This window comes from Protopterus annectens, chromosome 2.part0 (assembly GCF_019279795.1).
Source record: "Protopterus annectens isolate FY-2018-M chromosome 2.part0, PAN1.0, whole genome shotgun sequence".
NCBI lineage: Eukaryota > Metazoa > Chordata > Ceratodontiformes > Protopteridae > Protopterus > Protopterus annectens.
The window spans coordinates 62,002,233-62,022,483 of record NC_056728.1 but is presented as its reverse complement, the minus strand read 5'-3'; positions in this window follow the sequence as shown (position 1 = coordinate 62,022,483).

Genomic DNA, 20,251 nt, shown 5'->3' with positions numbered 1-20,251 from the left:
AACATGCAACTATTAAGAACAAAAAAAAATGTAAATATACATATACATACAAGGTGCAAAATGCAGCTCAGTGCAAGAAATACTGAAATAAGCTCTGAAAGAAACAAGTATTAGCAATATGTAAACAATACTGCAGAATCCTAGAAGGCTTGGGAAAAAGAATACCCCAGCCTGATAAGCTGAGTTAATTGTTTATGAACTTGATGGCATGTGGAAAAACTGTTCTTATGTCTGCTTATTTTGGTGCGTATTAATCTATAATCCCTGGCTGATGGTAACAGTTCAAAAAGATGGTGGCCTGGGTGTGAAGGGTCGGTGATGATTTCTCTGCCCTTTTTATGACTCTGGAATATCACAGGTCCTGTAAGGAGGGCAAATTACCACCAATGATATTTTTGGCAGACCTGACTATTCGATGTAACCTATTTTTGTCATGATTAGACAGAGATTCAAACCACACTGTTATGGATGAACTGAGAACAGACTCAATGACTGCTGTATAGAACTGAATCAACACTCCCTGTGGGAGGTTGAACTTCTTCAGCTATCACAGAAAGTACATTCACTGTTGTGCCATTTTTATGATGTACCCTACATTGTTCTACCCTGCATTGATCTATTACTTCAAGTCCCAGGAGATTATAGATCCCAAAAACGTGAAGGATTCCACAACTGACACAGCAATATTAAATATAAAGAGGGGGGATAATATTGCAGTACCACTCCTAAAGTCCACTGCCATCTCCAAAGTTTTAAGAGTGTTCAGCTCCAGATTATTCTGACTACACCAAAAGGTTAACCTCCCATCTGTATGCAGACTCATCACCATTCCTGATGAGCCTGATGATAGTTGTATCATCTGCGTATTTAATAAGTTTGACAGGGGGGTGCTTAGAGGTGCAGTCATTAGTGTAGCAGGAGAATAGCAGTGAGGAGAGCACACATTCCTGGGGGGCACCTCTATTGATTGTGTGTTAGCTAAATGTAAATTTCCCTAGTTTCACCTGCTGTTTCCTATTGGTTATAAATTTGGTGATCCATTGACAGGTGGAAATAGGAACGGAAAGCTGGGAGAGTATCAAGTGAAGAATTTCCAGAATTATTGTATTAAATGCAGAGCTGAAGTCTGCAAACAGAATCCTTGCATATGTCCCTAGGTTGTCAAGATGTTGTAAGATATAGTGCAGATCTATATTAACTGCATCATCCACTGACCAGTTATCTTGATAAGCAAACTGAAGGGGGTCCATTGAAGGAGCTGTAATATCTTTCAAGTGAGCTAAAACCAGCCTTTCAAAGGTCTTCATGACCACCAATCTCAAAGCAACAGGCCTGTAGTCATTCATTCCTGCTATATTGGATTTTTAGGCACTGGAATGATTGTGGCCTGTTTGAAACATGAGGGAACTTCACACAGCTCTAATGATTTATTAAAAATACAAGTAAAAACAGGAGCCAGTTGATCAGCACCGGTTTTTAAACAGGAGGGTGAAACTCCCTCTGGATCAGCTGCTTTCTTCAATTGCTATCTATTAAAAATTACACACATCCTCTTCAGAGATATGTAATGCAGGTTGCATGTGGGGGATAGAGGAAGATAGAGTCAAACTAAACAAGGATGTACATTTTGAGCCTCAAGAGCAGGGTAAGTCCACCCAGGCATTCTACTTGTATGTTTTATGAGAGTAAAGCTATTACATTAGCAGTATTTCTTAGTAGTTCTCAGTGTGCTAATAAAACTGTTGTAGTCTTGTGTCCCCCCCCCAGCTAGTACAGTAATCCTAACTGTCCAATACACAGTATACATTTAATTCAGATCCCTGTGACTAAATTAACCATCAAGCAGCCCTCTCAGTGCTTTCTGTCTTAATTTGTATCACTTGGAGGCCCACCTATTTATTTGCATTTTTATACATTTCCCCTTCATTGCTAATGTATCTCCCTACCCTAATCTGTGCACAAACTGGTTACTAATCAGCAAGTCAATGTGAAGACACACTGCCAACCTTAATAAACATTGCTGTCTCTTCTCTCCTTCACTTTACAGGTAGTTTGAATTATTACTTACCCCCTCTGAGGCCTTCACTGATTTCCACTGATCGCCTGTCTGTTTTTTTTTTGCATTCCACCTGGTTTACACCCCTTGTGCTATCTCCCTCCCCAATACTAGGTCTATATTAGACTCCTGCTGAGCATGGAGCCATCTTTAAATTTCTAGTCTCCCACCAGGACACAAGTGTTCTTCAGCAATTACATTCTGCTTGCTGGTAAGCCATTAGACATCAGGAATTTGTTTAAAGTGTTCAGATTTGTAAAGTAATTACTTACTTTTTTCTCTTGTCTTGGTGGGCTCTGTCCCGCTCCATTCGCCCTTGCTAACGTTCGGGCTCTCTCCACTCCCCTGCCCTGCCCCCTATTCCCTCCTGCCCCCACTACCTCTACATTTATAGTAATCACAGCCACACCCACAGCTCACCCTCACATCACCTCCACCAATCACAGCTCCTCAAGTCATATCACATTATACCACACCAACTTGCTCCACACAAAATACTCCCAGTCACTCTCATTCCCACTAGGCATTTTTTACATGACCCACACTACTTCCCCATCCACATATAGTGCAAACCTATAATTCCTATTCAGACTCTCCACCTAGAACCAACTTAAACTTTATAACCATGACTATCACACAACTAAGTCTAGTCTGTCTTCTCATAATTCTTTACAACACCACAAGTTATCACTCTAGCAATATCCCTAAACTTAGTAGCACAACACTACATTGTGCACTCTCATATGATATACAGGCACTACACATTATAATAATATCTGCCCACAATTGTTCAAGAACAACATAACGGACCAATTCAGAACTAAACACAAATGCCCTCATTCCTACTCCAAAAAAATACAATACTTTCTTACACTCCTCACCAAACTCCAACATCTGTATCACCATTTTAACAGCAGGCTCACCATAAGTGGGATATCCACCCCAACCCAGGCCCAAATCCATCCTATCCAACATAAACTGCTCCAACACAAATGTCAGAACATAACACCCCCACTTTCTTCATCCATGGGCAAATCAACAACAGCAGCAAAACCAACCATCTTTTAATGCTAAATATTAATATTAGAAGTATCAAAAATAAAATACCTGAACTCCAGGCCACAATGACACAATACTCCCCAGACATAGTTGCTTTAACAGAAACCTGGCTACATAAAAACATAGCTAACTCAGAAGTTCTCCCTACCGGCTACAATATCATTAGACAAGACAGACCACTTCGTAAAGGGGGTGGAACTGCCTTACTGTACAAGTCCAACTTAACTATCTGCCAATTACCAAACTCCTACCCCTCCCCCAATAATTGGGACATACTTATTTCACAACTTCAACTTCACCCTAAAAAGGGCATCACCACAGTTTTGATCTATATTCCACCTGGTAATACACCTGCTAGCCTTGAAAACTTCTTATCCTGGTGTTCTTCCACATACTCACAAGAAACCCTTATTCTGAGGGACTTCAACCTAGACTGGTTCACCTGTATATCAGAACCACCAAGTAATCTAATAAATCTCCATGGCTACCAGCAGCTAGTCCAAATTCCAACTAGATGTGATAAAAAATCTAAAAGGGAATCCATCCTTGACTGTGTCCTAACTAACAACCCCACATTGTACCCTCACACAGGCAGTCTCACAGACACCTTAAGTGACCACAACATAATATACTTTATATGTAGTAAAACAAGCATATGCAAAACCACTAACTATATATCCACAAGAAACACAAAATCTCTCCTGAGGTCCTCAACACTTTACTCTGTAACTGTGACTGGAACCCCCTAAAAACCCTCCCACTTGACCAGGCTGTAGCATATTTCAACAAAACATTTCTAAAACACCTAGACACTGTTGCTCCATTACACAAAATCAAGGTTAGAACCTCTACAAACCCCTGGCTTTACTATAAAAAAAACAAAGAAACACAAAGCCTAACTAAGTACCAAGAACTGCACAACCGTGCAAAAAAATGCATTAGGCTGGGCAAAAAATCCTACTACACAACATTACAAACTAAATACCAACACAACCCCCCCCAAAAAAATTTTGGAAAAATGTAAACCAGCTACTGAAATCCACCCAAAAGGCTACCCCCAAACCAACCACCCCTAACACTAAAGCTCCCATCAAAACACAATTCAACTCCCACTTTGTGAACTCAATTCTATCCTTAGTATCACAGGACAGTTCCTTCCTCACTACCCCCCCAACACAAATAACACTAATACAAGCTTTACCTTCAAAACAGTTTCCACCATTTCAATCAAAAGCATGCTCTCCAAACTAAAAACCCCATCAACAGCAGCCAACCTACTCCTCAGCTATTTCTTGAAACCCACAGTAGATGCTACTGCTATCCCAGTCTCCACTCTCATAAACAGATCAATTGTTGAAAACTATGCGCCCAAACTCTGGAAAATATCCTATGTTACACCTATACATAAAGGTGGGACCGCCACTGAACTTAATAACTATAGACCCATTGCTCCACTCTCCCCACTGGCCAAAATCCTAGAAAAATGCATCCATACCCAGATGCTAAACTATCTCCTAGACAGCAACATCCTGTCACCTGCTCAGCATGGTTTCAGACCTGCCCATAGTACCACTACAGCCCTCCTCTGCTTCACAGACACAGTAAACCATCTCAAAAATGAAGGCCTACAGGTGTCAACTCTTTTTTTGGATATGTCCAAAGCATCTGACACAGTCTCACACCAAATCCTGCTAAACAAATTAAACCAATATCACCTATCAAATTCCACTATTACCTGGTACTTAACTGACAGGTACCAAGCTGTGAAATGGGAAAATTCTCTCTCTTCTCAGCTGCCCATAACTATAGGAGTCCCACAGGGTTCTATCTTAGGACCACTACTATTCACAGTCTTCACAAATGACCTCCATACCTCCACACAGCATGCATTTATCATTCAGTATGCAGATGACACTATCTTAATCTGTGCTGCACAAAACATTTTGAAGCAAAGCACTGAAACAAGATAGATAAATCCAAGAACAACAATAGTTGAGTTTAAAATACCTTTATAACCAAAACAACAAAGCTTTCAGGTTCAAAACCCTTTTTCAATGTTTTACAACAGGTATGGTAAGACACCCACTTTTATACACAATAATAAAATAGATCATGTGACCTGCAGCCACCATCACATGACCATTAGAAGTGTAAAAACATTCAAAGTTTATCAAAAGTTACTATGTACAACTAAAGCTATGAAAAATGTACATAAATTTTTATAAAATCAACATTTAACTTGACTACTTATAACATAAGACAGAAATTCTTAAATATATAACATTATACTAGATTATATAAGAAATTTATACAAAAATATATATAAAAAATATTTATTATCAAATATTATAAATTATATAACCTTTTACATAAAAAGTCCAAAATTACTTTAATCTTGTTTGTTGTATTCTATTTAATATGGGTTTTAGTGATACTGATGCATTTATACCAGGGGGTACATCAGCTGACAACCTAATTATCCATTCATATTCCCTTAGATCTAATAAATTGGATAAATTACCTCCCCTGGGTGATGCATTAACACAATCTATAACCTGAAATTTAAAATAATGATGCAATATGTTTAAATAACGCATTATTCTCATTAGAGTGCCTAATATTTGACTTATGTTCCGTTATGCGTTCTTTAAACTTTCTAGTGGTTTTACCCACATAAAAACATGGACACATTTGACATGTTGCTATATATACAACATTATTGGTTGTGCAGGTGGCATAACCAAAAATTTATATTCTTTTCCTGACACAGGATGTTTAAAGATGTCCACTTTTACAGTGTCACTATTTTTAAGTAAATCATTACAGCAACTACAATTATGACAGGCATATGTGCCATGTAGCTGTTAGTGTCATACTAGGTTTCACATACTTAAAATCCTTATAACCAAGAATATTTTTAGGGTTCATGTTTCTATAACTAAAGTAAGGTTTTCACCAACTATTAATTTATATCGTCCTGTGCCAATAGTACCTTCCAATATTTATATATTATTTTATTAATATTCTCTGTCATTGAATTAAAAGATGTTATAAGTCTCAACCTATTATTACTTGACATAGACGTATTTATGGTTTCACCTGATTTTGGTATTTTGTTGAAAATAGGTTCATATAATCCTTCCCTATTGGATATAATATGCTCTTTTGTATTTTCTAATAAATTCATAGGATATCCACTAATCCTAAGCTCTTCCTGGGTTTCATTTAACTGCTTTATAAACATATCATATTCTGAATTTAGTCTACTAGTTCTGGCCATTTGGGCCTTAACTATGCCTCTAAAAACATGGGTTGCATGCATGCTACTTGCATGTAAGTATCTACCCGATGCTACTTCTTTCTTGAAAACAGATGTATTGATTTCATTATGATGTTTCTTAATAGTTACGCCAAAAAATTTATAGATGTTTCAGATGTTTCTACTTTAAATTTTAAATAACTAGTGGTGTTATTCAGGAATGTAACATATTCCATAAGATCAGATAAATTTCCTTTCCAAAGAAGAAAGCAGTCATCCACAAACCTTTGGTAAAATATCACATTATCATTCATAAATTGCTCGCCTACACATATATTCACCATTTCCCATTGATATAGGACAAGATTGGCGTCGCGTGTTGCTGGCGCGCGTGCCATTGCGCCTGTTTGTTGTAGGTATATGTTATTATCAAATAGAAATATGTTATTTTTCAAGACTAAGTCTAATAGCATACAGACATTTTCTATATGTCTGGTTGTATACCTAGAACTTTGTGTTAAGAATTCTCTAATGGAATCTACTCCAAGGTCATGCGGAATAACCGTAAATAGTGAAGTAATATCCATAGTCACCATGTAAATATCATTAATGTTATAATTTTTAGCTTTTAGGGCTATATAGCATAGTTTTAATCTTTCAAGAAATTCTGCTGTATCCTTAAGTACTGTTTTACATATTGATAATAGAGGTTGTAACTGTTTCTGTAAATACAGTGATATTGGCTCCGTAATCCAGCCATTACCAGATACTATCGGCCTCATGGGTGGTTTATCTATAGATTTATGCACCTTGGGGACACCGTATAGTTGTGGAATTATAGGACAAGGAACCGTGAAAAATGAAACAAATCTAATGATATGTCCTGATAATTGAAGTTCATAAATACACATATTCATATGCATTTCTTAACATCTAACTGTGTTATTTGTTTAAATGCAGCTGGATCTTCTAGTAATAACAATACTGACTGTCTATATTTGCACTCATCCATGATGACTATAGCACCACCTTTGTCAGCCTTAATGATGATATTAGTATTATTTATAAGTTCTTTTAATCCCAGATGTTCAGGGTATGTGATATTATATAGAGCATTGAATCTTTTACTATCATACAATTTTCTAATATCAAATTCACATAAATTATAAAAAGCAGTCAAAACAGGTGGGTAACTTGGTATAAATGTGCTTCTTCTCTTGCACATACTAGCGTCATAGTCATTGGATTTAAATATTAGTTTCAGTGCTATAGATCTAATAAAAAGATTTAGGTCAGTTAATACATTGACCATATCTTCCTTTCGTGTGGGTATAAAACCCAGTCCTTTATTTAGCAATGTTATATGTTCTTTGTTTAACGTAAATGTCGAAAGATTGATAATACTTGCCATTATCTTCTGGCTACTTTGTGTTGTTTTTGCGGACTGCTATATTTCCTTTTTGAAGCCGCTTGCATGTTATTATTCCTCGTGAATGATCTACCCCTTGACGTAGATCTATTGCCACCCATGAGGCCGATAGTATCTGGTAATGGCTGGATTACGGAGCCAATATCACTGTATTTACAGAAACAGTTACAACCTCTATTATCAATATGTAAAACAGTACTTAAGGATACAGCAGAATTTCTTGAAAGATTAAAACTATGCTATATAGCCCTAAAAGCTATAAATTATAACATTAATGATATTTACATGGTGACTATGGATATTACTTCGCTATTTACGGTTATTCCGCATGACCTTGGAGTAGATTCCATTAGAGAGTTCTTAACACAAAGTTCTAGGTACACAACCAGACATATAGAAAATGTCTGTATGCTATTAGACTTAGTCTTGAAAAATAACATATTTATGTTTGATAACAACATATACAACAAACAGGCGTGGCAAATGGCACGCCTGTATATATAATCTTGTCCTATATCAATGGGAAATGGTGAACATATGTAGGTGAGCAATTTGTGAATGATAATGTGATATTTTACCAAAGGTTTGTGGATGACTGCTTTCTTCTTTGGAAAGGAAATTTATCTGATCTTATGGAATATGTTACATTCCTGAATAACACCACTAGTTATTTAAAATTTAAAGTAGAAACATCTGAAACATCTATAAATTTTTTGGACGTAACTATTAAGAAACATCATAATGAAATCAATACATCTGTTTTCAAGAAAGAAGTAGCATCGGGTAGATACTTACATGCAAGTAGCATGCATGCACCCCATGTTTTTAGAGGCATAGTTAAGGCCCAAATGGCCAGAACTAGTAGACTAAATTCAGAATATGATATGTTTATAAAGCAGTTAAATGAAACCCAGGAAGAGCTTAGGATTAGTGGATATCCTATGAATTTATTAGAAAATACAAAAGAGCATATTATATCCAATAGGGAAGGATTATATGAACCTATTTTCAACAAAATACCAAAATCAGGTGAAACCATAAATACGTCTATGTCAAGTAATAATAGGTTGAGACTTATAACATCTTTTAATTCAATGACAGAGAATATTAATAAAATAATATATAAATATTGGAAGGTACTATTGGCACAGGACGATATAAAATTAATAGTTGGTGAAAAACCTTACTTTAGTTATAGAAACATGCGAACCCTAAAAAATATTCTTGGTTATAAGGATTTTAAGTATGTGAAACCTAGTATGACACTAACAGCTAAGCATGGCACATATGCCTGTCATAATTGTAGTTGCTGTAATGATTTACTTAAAAATAGTGACACTGTAAAAGTGGACATCTTTAAACATCCTGTGTCAGGAAAAGAATATAAATTTTTTGGTTATGCCACCTGCACAACCAATAATGTTGTATATATAGCAACATGTCAAATGTGTCCATGTTTTTATGTGGGTAAAACCACTAGAAAGTTTAAAGAACGCATAACGGAACATAAGTCAAATATTAGGCACTCTAATGAGAATAATGCGTTATTTAAACATATTGCATCCAAGGGTATTTCGCATTATTTTAAATTTCAGGTTATAGATTGTGTTAATGCATCACCCAGGGGAGGTAATTTATCCAATTTATTAGATCTAAGAATATGAATGGATAATTAGGTTGTCAGCTGATGTACCCCCTGGTATAAATGCATCAGTATCACTAAAACCCATATTAAATAGAATACAACAAACAAGATTAAAGTAATTTTGGACTTTTTATGTAAAAGGTTATATAATTTATAATATTTGATAATAAATATTTTTTATATATATTTTTGTATAAATTTCTTATATAATCTAGTATAATGTTATATATTTAAGAATTTCTGTCTTATGTTATAAGTAGTCAAGTTAAATGTTGATTTTATAAAAATTTATGTACATTTTTCATAGCTTTAGTTGTACATAGTAACTTTTGATAAACTTTGAATGTTTTTACACTTCTAATGGTCATGTGATGGTGGCTGCAGGTCACATGATCTATTTTATTATTGTGTATAAAAGTGGGTGTCTTACCATACCTGTTGTAAAACATTGAAAAAGGGTTTTGAACCTGAAAGCTTTGTTGTTTTGGTTATAAAGGTATTTTAAACTCAACTATTGTTGTTCCTGCACAAAACATTCCCACCCTCCTGCAAACAACTTAACTAGCATTCTCTGACATTGAAAACTACCTTACCAAAGCCCAACTTATCCTCAATCCAAAGAAAACTCAGCTTATGATTATAACCAGTTCTAACAAAAACACTGATAAAAGTCAATTCACTATCTACTCCACAAATGCTACTCCAATCACTCCAGTGGCACAAGCTAAGCTACTAGGAATAACCATAGACTCCCACCTAAAATTTGAATCATCTCAACTTAACTATTAAAAAAGTACATGCCAAACTGGGATCACTCTACCGTATCAAACCATTTCTTACCAGCAACACAAGATCAGTGATTGCTCGCTCCCAACTTCTATCCACTCTACTCTGTGCATCTCCCATTCTGACTAATCTCAACAAAACTGGACTAAGCAAAATGGAAGCCTGCTATAGCAGAATTGCCCGCTTTGCTGCAAATTTCTCATATAGAACTCATCACTGTACTGCTTTGAGATAGCTCCACTGGCTTGAACTGTCCAACCTCCTAACTTACAATCAGCTCTGCCTCTGTCATTCTATCTATTACCTCCCCAATAAGTGTCCTGCCCTCAAAAACCTAGTACAATATCACTCATCCAAAAGGCCTCTTAGATCATCAAGCAAACTACTACTAGGTCACCAACAGCTGCACTAGCTTTGGAGATATGCTATATAGTAGCTCAGTGGCTAAAAAATGGAACTCTGTCCCCACTAGCATTCAAAACACATCATCCAAAGCCTTCTTTAAAGACCTCATCAGGCAACATCTCAAGCAAAGTTGGCAGTGCCATGATTGCTCCCCAGGCTAATGAAAGTGGATAAGGTATACATACTAAATCTAGAGTACTTGATAATAGTTTTCAATCTTACTCACAAACACTGGCTAATCTACAATGTATGTACTGTACCTGTGTACTCTGTATGTATTCTACCTATGTTCCTAATTTCAGCTGTACACCACAGATCTATTAATTACCTTTATTTTTAAAATAGTATTTTTTGTTTGTTCTCTCCACTGTAACTGTTGATGTGCCGTATACCACTGTAAAAACATGTCTTTTGTAATTTGTGTGTATACTGATCATGTCTAACTAAATGTATCTGTAATTTTTCTTTATGGAGCTTTTCTCCCCGGGCCTCTGCTGAAAAAGGGTCTTTTCGGCTCAGTCAGACACCCCCGGTTAACAAATGTAAAATAAACTATAAGTCTCAGGCTCATCAAACCTGCAGTAAAAAGCATTCAAGTCATCAGCCAGCTGGTAATTAGCTTCAGTGTAGGGGGATGGTTTCCTGCAGTTTGTAATGTTTTGTAGAAATTTCCACACTGATACAGGATCATTGGCTAAAACTGTTTTTTCAGCTTTTCAGAATAGTTTTTTTAGCCACTTAAATTTCTTTTGTCAGTGTGCTCCTTGCCTGTCTAAAAAGTGTTCTATCCCCACTTCTATAGATATCTTTCTTGGCTTGACAAAGCTGCTTAAGTTTAGCAGTAAACCAGGGTTTGCTGTTGTTACATTTTAACCAGGTCTTAGTGGAGACACATATTCACAGAGGCTAACACAAGATGTTACTGTGTCTGCCATTTCATGCAAGTTAACAGCAGAATCTTCAAAGACACTCCACTCTGTACAATCAAAGCAGGCTTGCAGCTTCAGCTTTGCCTCAATAATCCACCTTCTCACTGTTTTGATCACAGGTTTAACAGATTTTAACTTGCTCTTATAGACAGGAAGCAAATGAATCAGACAGTGGTCTGAAAAGCCCAAAGCTGCATGGGGACAGCCCAATAAGCATGCTTTAACACTGTATAGCAATGAACTAGTGTGTTCCTATCTCTGGTAGGACAGTTTATATGCTGTGTAAATTTAGGAAGTGCATGGCTGAGATTTGGCTTATTAAAATCCCCCAGAATAAACAGAAGGAAGTTGCTCCAAGCACATTATCTGATCAGACAGTTTTTTTTTAGTACCACCCTCATACAGGCTTGAGGTGGAATGTAAACACTAATCAGAATAAATGAAGAGAACTCCCAAGGTGAATAAAAAGGTCTACAATTAACACAAAACATTTCAAAGTCAGGGCAGCACATTTTATTTAACACTGTGACATCATAACACCAACCTTCATTGATATAAAAGCAGATTCCACCTCCTTTATTCTTCCCTGATATCTCCAATACTCTGTCAGCTCTGTAAAGTTGAAAGCAAGGCAGATGTAATTTAGAGTCCAAAATGGACAAAAAAAGTGAAAATATCCTTGTGAGTTTCATTGAAAATTAACAGTTCATCCATCTTACTGTATAGGGAGCGGAGGTTTGCCAGATGTAAATTTGGGAGTACCATTTAAAAACCTCTCTGTCTCAGCATAAGAAGTGCACCAGCATGCCTCCCCCTTTTGTGATGCCTGTGTCTACCTCTGCTACATACAGCTGCTGCTCCTCCAACGAGGCTCTCTAGAAACTTTCCTAATTGTGAAAAACCTAGTGTCAAATTGCACTAAATGAATTGCCGAATATTCAACAATTCTTCACAAGTATACTTAATTAGAGTTGAACACCAAACAACAGGACAGATAAACAAAAACAAATAGAATTCTAGAGAGCACTGAACCAAGACTGCCATGCACAGTGCCGTCTTGTTTTTTTTTTAAATTTTTTTAAATTGGTTATACGTCACAATTTTTATCTCATCTCCTCCTATCCTACCAGTTAGGAATTGAGCCTCATCTACCTCTAAACTTGGCATATTTAATTCTTCCATAAACATTTCCATTTGTATCTTTTCTTGATTTTCATATTTCTCTGCTTCATAGAGACTCTCATAGAATTTCTTAAATATTTCTAATACCTCTACAGGATCTTGTGTTATCTTCGTTATTACAGGCTCCCTAAGTTTGGTGACAGCCCTTTCTACTTTCTGTTGCCTGAGTCATTATGCTGAAAGTTTTTCTGGTCTAGTGTTATTATCAAAAAACAGCTGCTTAACAGCAGTCTTTCTAAGCTCATACATATTATCTAGGTAATTCATTATTTTCTGCCTAGCATTCTGCAGTTGATCCTCTTCTTCTTCTGTGAGATTCCTCTATTCTGCAATACTTTAACATTTGTCAGTCCCTCTAAATAATTCTTGTTACTTCTTAACCATAGCTCCCTTTTTTAATCCATGGTATTTTTAAACTCCACCTTAATTGTATCCCACTTCCTGGCTATATTTTCTGAAGAGATTTCTATTCTCTATAACAGCTCCTGAATAATCTCCACAAACCATTCCTTAAATTCCTGTCTTTTCAACAGGTAGGTAAGAAAGCACCAATGTCTAATTTTTATTTCATTACCCTGTGCTTTTATTTTAGCTATTATTGACACATGATTTGAAATAGTTATTGGGTGAGTATTAAGACCTTCAATTAAGTGCACATGTTCCTATAAAATGTAAATTCTGTCTAGCCTAGCACAGTTTTTATATCCTGGGAAATAAGATGTAAACTCACTCTGAACTCCAATTACTGAATTCACATCTTCCATGCCAAATATTTTCATACATTTCTTCAAAAATATACCCTCCTTTGTTGTATTTTCCCTTCCCCCCCACACACATCTTCACTGCTGCAAATCAAATTCCAGTCTCCACCTATAAGTAATATTCCTTGCTGAAAACTGATTATTTCTCCCAGAATTTTCTTGTGCTCCATTATAGCAGTTTTAGGTGGAATGTAAATACATGCCAGTGTAATCCTCCTCCCTTGCCAGTAGCCCATTAGCACTACAAATCTGCCATTATTATCTTTTTTATTTTCTATCACTATTGGAGCTCTTCTTGCAATGAGTATAAGTACTCATCTTTTCCTTTGTCCCAGATATTCTGCTGAATAACCATCCTGAAAACATTTCTTTATTAAAATCACACATTCAGTTCTTTCTAAGTGTGTCTTCTGTAACATAACTATTTGCACTCTACATGTTTATATATTTCAATACTCTTTCTTGTTTGTATTTATCTGTGAGGCCATTTATATTTAAAGACATTAAAGAAAGCATCATTGTATTTAAAAAGTTATTATTCCAATCTTTTATGTGTAACACCTTGTTTGTTAAATGTGTAGTTCCAGCTTTTGTGTTACATGCATACACTGTTTGGCAGGTTGAACTTTTATACAATTCTTTCTTATCATATCCATTTGCGCCTATGTCACATTTAAAAAAAATGTTTTGTTTTATTGAAAACCCTAAAACAAACAAAAAACCCACACCCCAATGCCCCCTAAAATCTATTAACTTAATACTAACACACAAAACTATGTACAACTTCAAATACTGACGTTTACTAAGGAACAAAAGTCCCAAATGGACAGCCACACTCACAAACTTGAGTTAACCAAAAAGAAAGGTTATCCATGCTAAGATGCAAGATGCAGCCTGTGCTTCTACTAAGTGCTGATTTGTTTTGTCTTATTTTTATAGCTCTCCCAGTTGCGAAAAACCCTGAATATTTTCAGAGAACATTATCTCTTAGCCAAATTCTCATTTCTTTTCTTTTTTTTCCCTCAGCCAAACACTCTCCACCAGAATGTAGCCAGTTTGTCTTTATCAGATTTTCTCCATGGAGATATGAAAACCTGACAACCAGCTTCTCTTTATCAGATTGTTTCCATGGAAACATGAAGACCAGTTGCAGAATTGTTACTGAGCATACATGTATTTGCTAGAAAAAAGCTTCATAATATTCAATGTTCTTTTTCATTTACTTGCTCTTTCTTAAAACGTGTTACTAAATCAAGCTATAGTCTTTAATCCAGTCATTGCCCCTTGCAAGAATAAGAAAAAGCACATTATTTTTTCTTTTACCATGTTTTTTAACCAGACTTTTTTTACATTGCAGTGTCGACATTTCTTAAAACTGAACAAGAAGAAGAGAGAAGGGAGAAAGAAAATAAAAAAGAACAGCAGCACCTGTTTACAATCCCCATCACACTTAAAAATAATTGAAACTTTACTTTATAGCATGTAAAGAAAACTGCATGCCACAAAATTGGTACAAGAAAAAACAATCTCTACTTACAGTAAACTTCCCCCTCCTCTTCCCCTCCTTAAAGGCCTTTTCTGAACATTAATAGCATGAAGTAGGGCATGTGGTTTAAAGACCTCATAAGTCCAACAAATTCTGAGAAAGTCCATTATTTCCAGATTTTCTTTTTCTGACATATTTCAAAATATAAGTATTGCATGGCAATCCCATATTAAGTTATTGGTTTTATTACTGTTCATCTCCAAAATCCTGTCTCTGCTTCATTTCCAGTGTACTCTCAATTATTCTAGTTAACTCTCATGCACCCTTCCTTCTCTCCAACATTTTCTGTTGAAAATTTTGGAAAGGTTTCACAGGTACAGTCCCTCTGTGGTCTTTATTATCAGAAGAACAAGAAGCAGAATCTGCTTCTGTTTCACAGTTTACTTTCTGTTGGACATACTTTTGTATTTTCTCCTTAGTATGTACTTCATCAAAAAAAGATTTTGTCCCTCCAAGGAAAAATACCTTGAAGACAGCTGGGTACAGCAGTTTGAATCTCATACCTGCATCTTGACATTCCCTGAATAGTGGAATAAATTTGCTCAAGCGAAAATCAGCAACCAGTCCAGGAAACTCCCACCTCAGTGAAAATGTAATATGCACGAAGCACCAGGCAGTAATATAGGAGCTCACAATAAGGTATCACAAAGCACCACACAGTTTATTAACGTCACAAACTTTTTTGAAACACGTTTTCATCAGACTCGACTTCATCAGATAATACTTTCAACCAACCATTCCTCTCATTTAAATATACTTTATAAACTAATTAAATAATAAACACATTAAATTAATCTAATTAATGAACAAACCATCAATCCTGTATATAAAGGTACATAAGAACTGTTGTTAAAATACATTTAAAATACATTTAAAATGTTAAACCACATTTTTTGCTAATAAAATAGTATTAATATATATACTAATGTTATATACAGTCTCTGTGTTTATAAAATACTATTAAATAGAAGAATGACAACTTTTTCTTTCTTAAGATACTCATGCCTGTACTCAATATGTGTTTCCTTCTATACTGATTTTTTTAAAAAATAATAATGTGTGTTGTGAATATATAAAATTATATATATATCTATGTTCTGTTATACCAAAACTGTGATTTTGTTATTAATCGTAAATACAAGAAATTACACAGAGACCTTAAGGAATATCAGGAGGGGAGACAATACCCCAATCCACCTGACTCTAGGAGTAGGTATCTAGTTAGGACGGAACAACAGGGAGGGGTTAGTGACAATACAGGACCTATGTCTCCTACACCAGTATTCAATGGTCAGGAAGTCCATTTAGATAACTTAGAAGTGGACGATGGGGATTTTTTACCCAGGAGGTCCGAACGAATCCGCAATCAGGTGCAACATCTACAAGGGAATCGTTCGACCACATACCAGGAGAACAGGACCAATTATCGGGGGTGGAAAAGGAACAGGAACCAACATTGGTAAAAAATGGTAGCTTTTCAGTAACACGTATAGGCGAATATTATATGTATACCAAAGATAAATATCATATTTACAATTACAGTGATATTCATGTAACTGATACCTGTTTTTCTTTGTTTACCAAAGGTTTTAAGTTTGTTCCTAGTAAAAGTAGTAACATGGTTAACACTATTTTGGATTTAAAGTTGTTTATTCGAAAAGTCAACCTAGAGAACATGTTTGGGGACACTAATGTAGTCCCCGGGTTGACCCTAAAAAAATCCAGTAGTTTTAATCCCCCTTTGCACCCCCAACTTATAAATCTGGAATCTAGGATTGAACAGAGGATCCGTAGGGAGTTGACCCAGGCTAAGTTTACCCCTAATTTGAGTAAGGAAGAGGTAGATCTATTGTTCGAATTAGGTCACAATCCATCCCTTAGAGTCATGGAACCAGATAAAGGAGGGGGTGCAGTACTTATGAATCAAATATTATACGAAGAAAAGATGCATAATATCTTACATGACACTGGTAAATACATCCCAGCATCTATTAATGAGATTCACATTTCATACAAAAAAATTGATTTGGCGCTGCAGGACCTCCTGGATCAAGAAATCATTGAGATTGATGCATATTCCTATTTGGTTAATTCCAATCCAAGGGTACCCACTACGTTTGGGGTACCCAAAGTACATAAAAACGTAGAAGATCCTCTCCTTAGACCCATTGTAGCTGCACAGGGGTCTAAAACCCATAACATTTCAAAATTTTTGGATTGGAAGCTCAAACAGTTATGGGGGAGACAGGGGCATTTATTAAAAGACTCTTGGGAATTCCTAAGAAAAATTAACATGAATTCATTTAGACCAGATATTATTTTTTTGACTATAGATGTGGTCGATCTTTTCTCAGTTATTCCATCCGAAACAGGTTTGCTTTGGATGGAAGAAGCTCTTTGGGAATGCCCGGGGGTCACTAACAATGATGTTCATTTGGTAACTGAGTTATTGACCTTGGTTTTGGAAAACAACTTTATATATTTTACAGGAGAGTACTTTAAACAGACCACTGGGATATCCATGGGAGCCAATTGTGCTCCCACATATGCAGATCTCGTCTTATTAATATGGGAGAAAAAAATTTGTTTTAAACAGTGTATTTTCCAAATATTGGATTAATTATTCCCGGTTTCTGGACGATATTTGTATTTTTTGGGTAGGGCCAGTGGAAAAAATTGATGAATTTATTACTTACATCAATACTACCACTACATTCTTAAAATTCACCCACGAAATTACTTTTGATAGTGTGAATTACTTGGATGTTACACTCAGTAAAGAAATACAAGGGTTTCAGTCCTGTATTTACAGGAAACCCACATTTTCGAAGTTATATACATTATTCGAGTACACATCCTAGGTTTCAAAAAAGGGGTATCTTGAAAGGACAATTTGTGAGGGTATCTCGTATGACTTCCAATGATCTGCAGTTCAGTTTGGAATGTGACAAATTGTCTTTTATGTTTCAGGACAGAGGATACCCTATTGCTTTGATTAATGATGTAAGGAATGAGGTACAAATGGCTAGATCTACTAGATTTTACCCAATTTTGGGTAAAGAGAACATAGAATCTAGTAATAATAATGGAGAAGTTGTTCCTTTTTCTTTTGATAATTACAATTTAGCTTTTATTACTGAATATAGTGCCAATGCAGGGTACATCCATAAAATTATTGAAGAAGAATGGAAAAATTTCCAAGACCTGACAGATTTAAATAACCTCAAGGGTAAAGATGTAAAAACTATATACAGGAAGGGTTTTAACATCAAGAGGACCTTAGAACAAGAAGTTCATCAAGTATTCTCCAACGGTCAGAGGAAAGGGACATTTAGATGTGGTAGGTGTCCTCAATGTAAACACATAGCAAACACAGAATACATACACTTGGAAAGTAGGAACAGAAAAATCATGTCAAAAAGATTTTATAATTGTAACACCAAGGGGGTGGTATACCTGGCTACTTGCCAGTCTTGCCAGGCATTTTATGTAGGCAAGACGGAACGACATTTAAAAAGGCGTATTTACGAACACCAGTATGAAATTCAAAAATGCAACAGCAAAAATGCATTATTTAGGCATACCACAACATGTGAAGGGGCCAAGTTCATGTTTCTTGTTTTGGAATCTGTTTCCAGGGATGTTCGGGGTGGACCATGGGAAGCCAGTCTGGCCCATAGGGAGACCTATTGGCAAATCTTATTGAATTCTAACAAATTTCCTGGATTAAATGATTTTATTTCTATTGTACCTTATCTAAAGATTAAGGCAGGGAAAATATAACATGAAATTATATAATATTTACCCCACTGTAGTGTAGGAATGTGTATTTATGTATTTATTTATTTATTCAGTTTTGGTATAACAGAACATAGATATATATATAATTTTATATATTCACAACACACATTATTATTTTTTAAAAAAATCAGTACAGAAGGAAACACATATTGAGTACAGGCATGAGTATCTTAAGAAAGAAAAAGTTGTCATTCTTCTATTTAATAGTATTTTATAAACACAGAGACTGTATATAACATTAGTATATATATTAATACTATTTTATTAGCAAAAAATGTGGTTTAACATTTTAAATGTATTTTAAATGTATTTTAACAACAGTTCTTATGTGCCTTTATATACAGGATTGAGGGTTTGTTCATTAATTAGATTAATTTAATGTGTTTATTATTTAATTAGTTTATAAAGTATATTTAAATGAGAGGAATGGTTGGTTGAAAGTATTATCTGATGAAGTCGAGTCTGATGAAAACGTGTTTCAAAAAAGTTTGTGACGTTAATAAACTGTGTGGTGCTTTGTGATACCTTATTGTGAGCTCCTATATTACTGCCTGGTGCTTCGTGCATATTACATTTTCACTGAGGTGGGAGTTTCCTGGACTGGTTGCTGATTTTCGCTTGAGTTTGGAATAAATTTGCTCCTCTTCTGTCTGGTGTAAAATGAGTAATTATTCTCCACAAACACTCTGCTCTCTCCCACTTTTAGTACTTTATCCTTCTACCACAGTTTTGTCAGAATTAACTCCTGCTGGTAGGATCACATCTTTACTATTAAACGTCTAGGTTACTTTCTTATAGCCAGGTTTGGAGCATACACATGGTGCCCTTTTAACTAACAACTCCTGCTGTGTAATGTCAGTCTAGTTGCTTAGTTGTGATTTCATAAAATTAATGAGGTCTGTTCTTTCCAGTTTCTCTGGTGTAACTGAAAACCTCAGGTTTTCCCCACATGCTCTGTCCTCTAATTCTATTATTTTTTAAAAATTTCTTCCTGAGCAGTCTAATATTCAGCCAGCCTTTTCTTCATTTTGACCTCTGATTTTTGTAGCTTTATCATGTCATCTGAATATCTGTTTAAAGCTTTTTCCATTTTTCCAGCCTTTTATTGTTTGCGTTGATATACTCCATCAGTGTTTTGTTTATTTTAACCTGGTCCATATGTAGCTGTCTTATGTCTTCCTGTAGGTTACTGGAAGTCATGTCTGAAGGTTGCATTGCTTTTTGCTGAACAGCCACAGAACTTTCCCCAGTCAATGTTTCTTCCTCACTTTTTGTAGCAGATTTTTTTCCAGGTCTTCTCTATTTCTTTATTCTTGGTATTCAGGCAGTGCACTTACTAGCCAGTTACTGAACTATGCCCATAAACACAAATCTACTGGCCTTCTCTGATGAG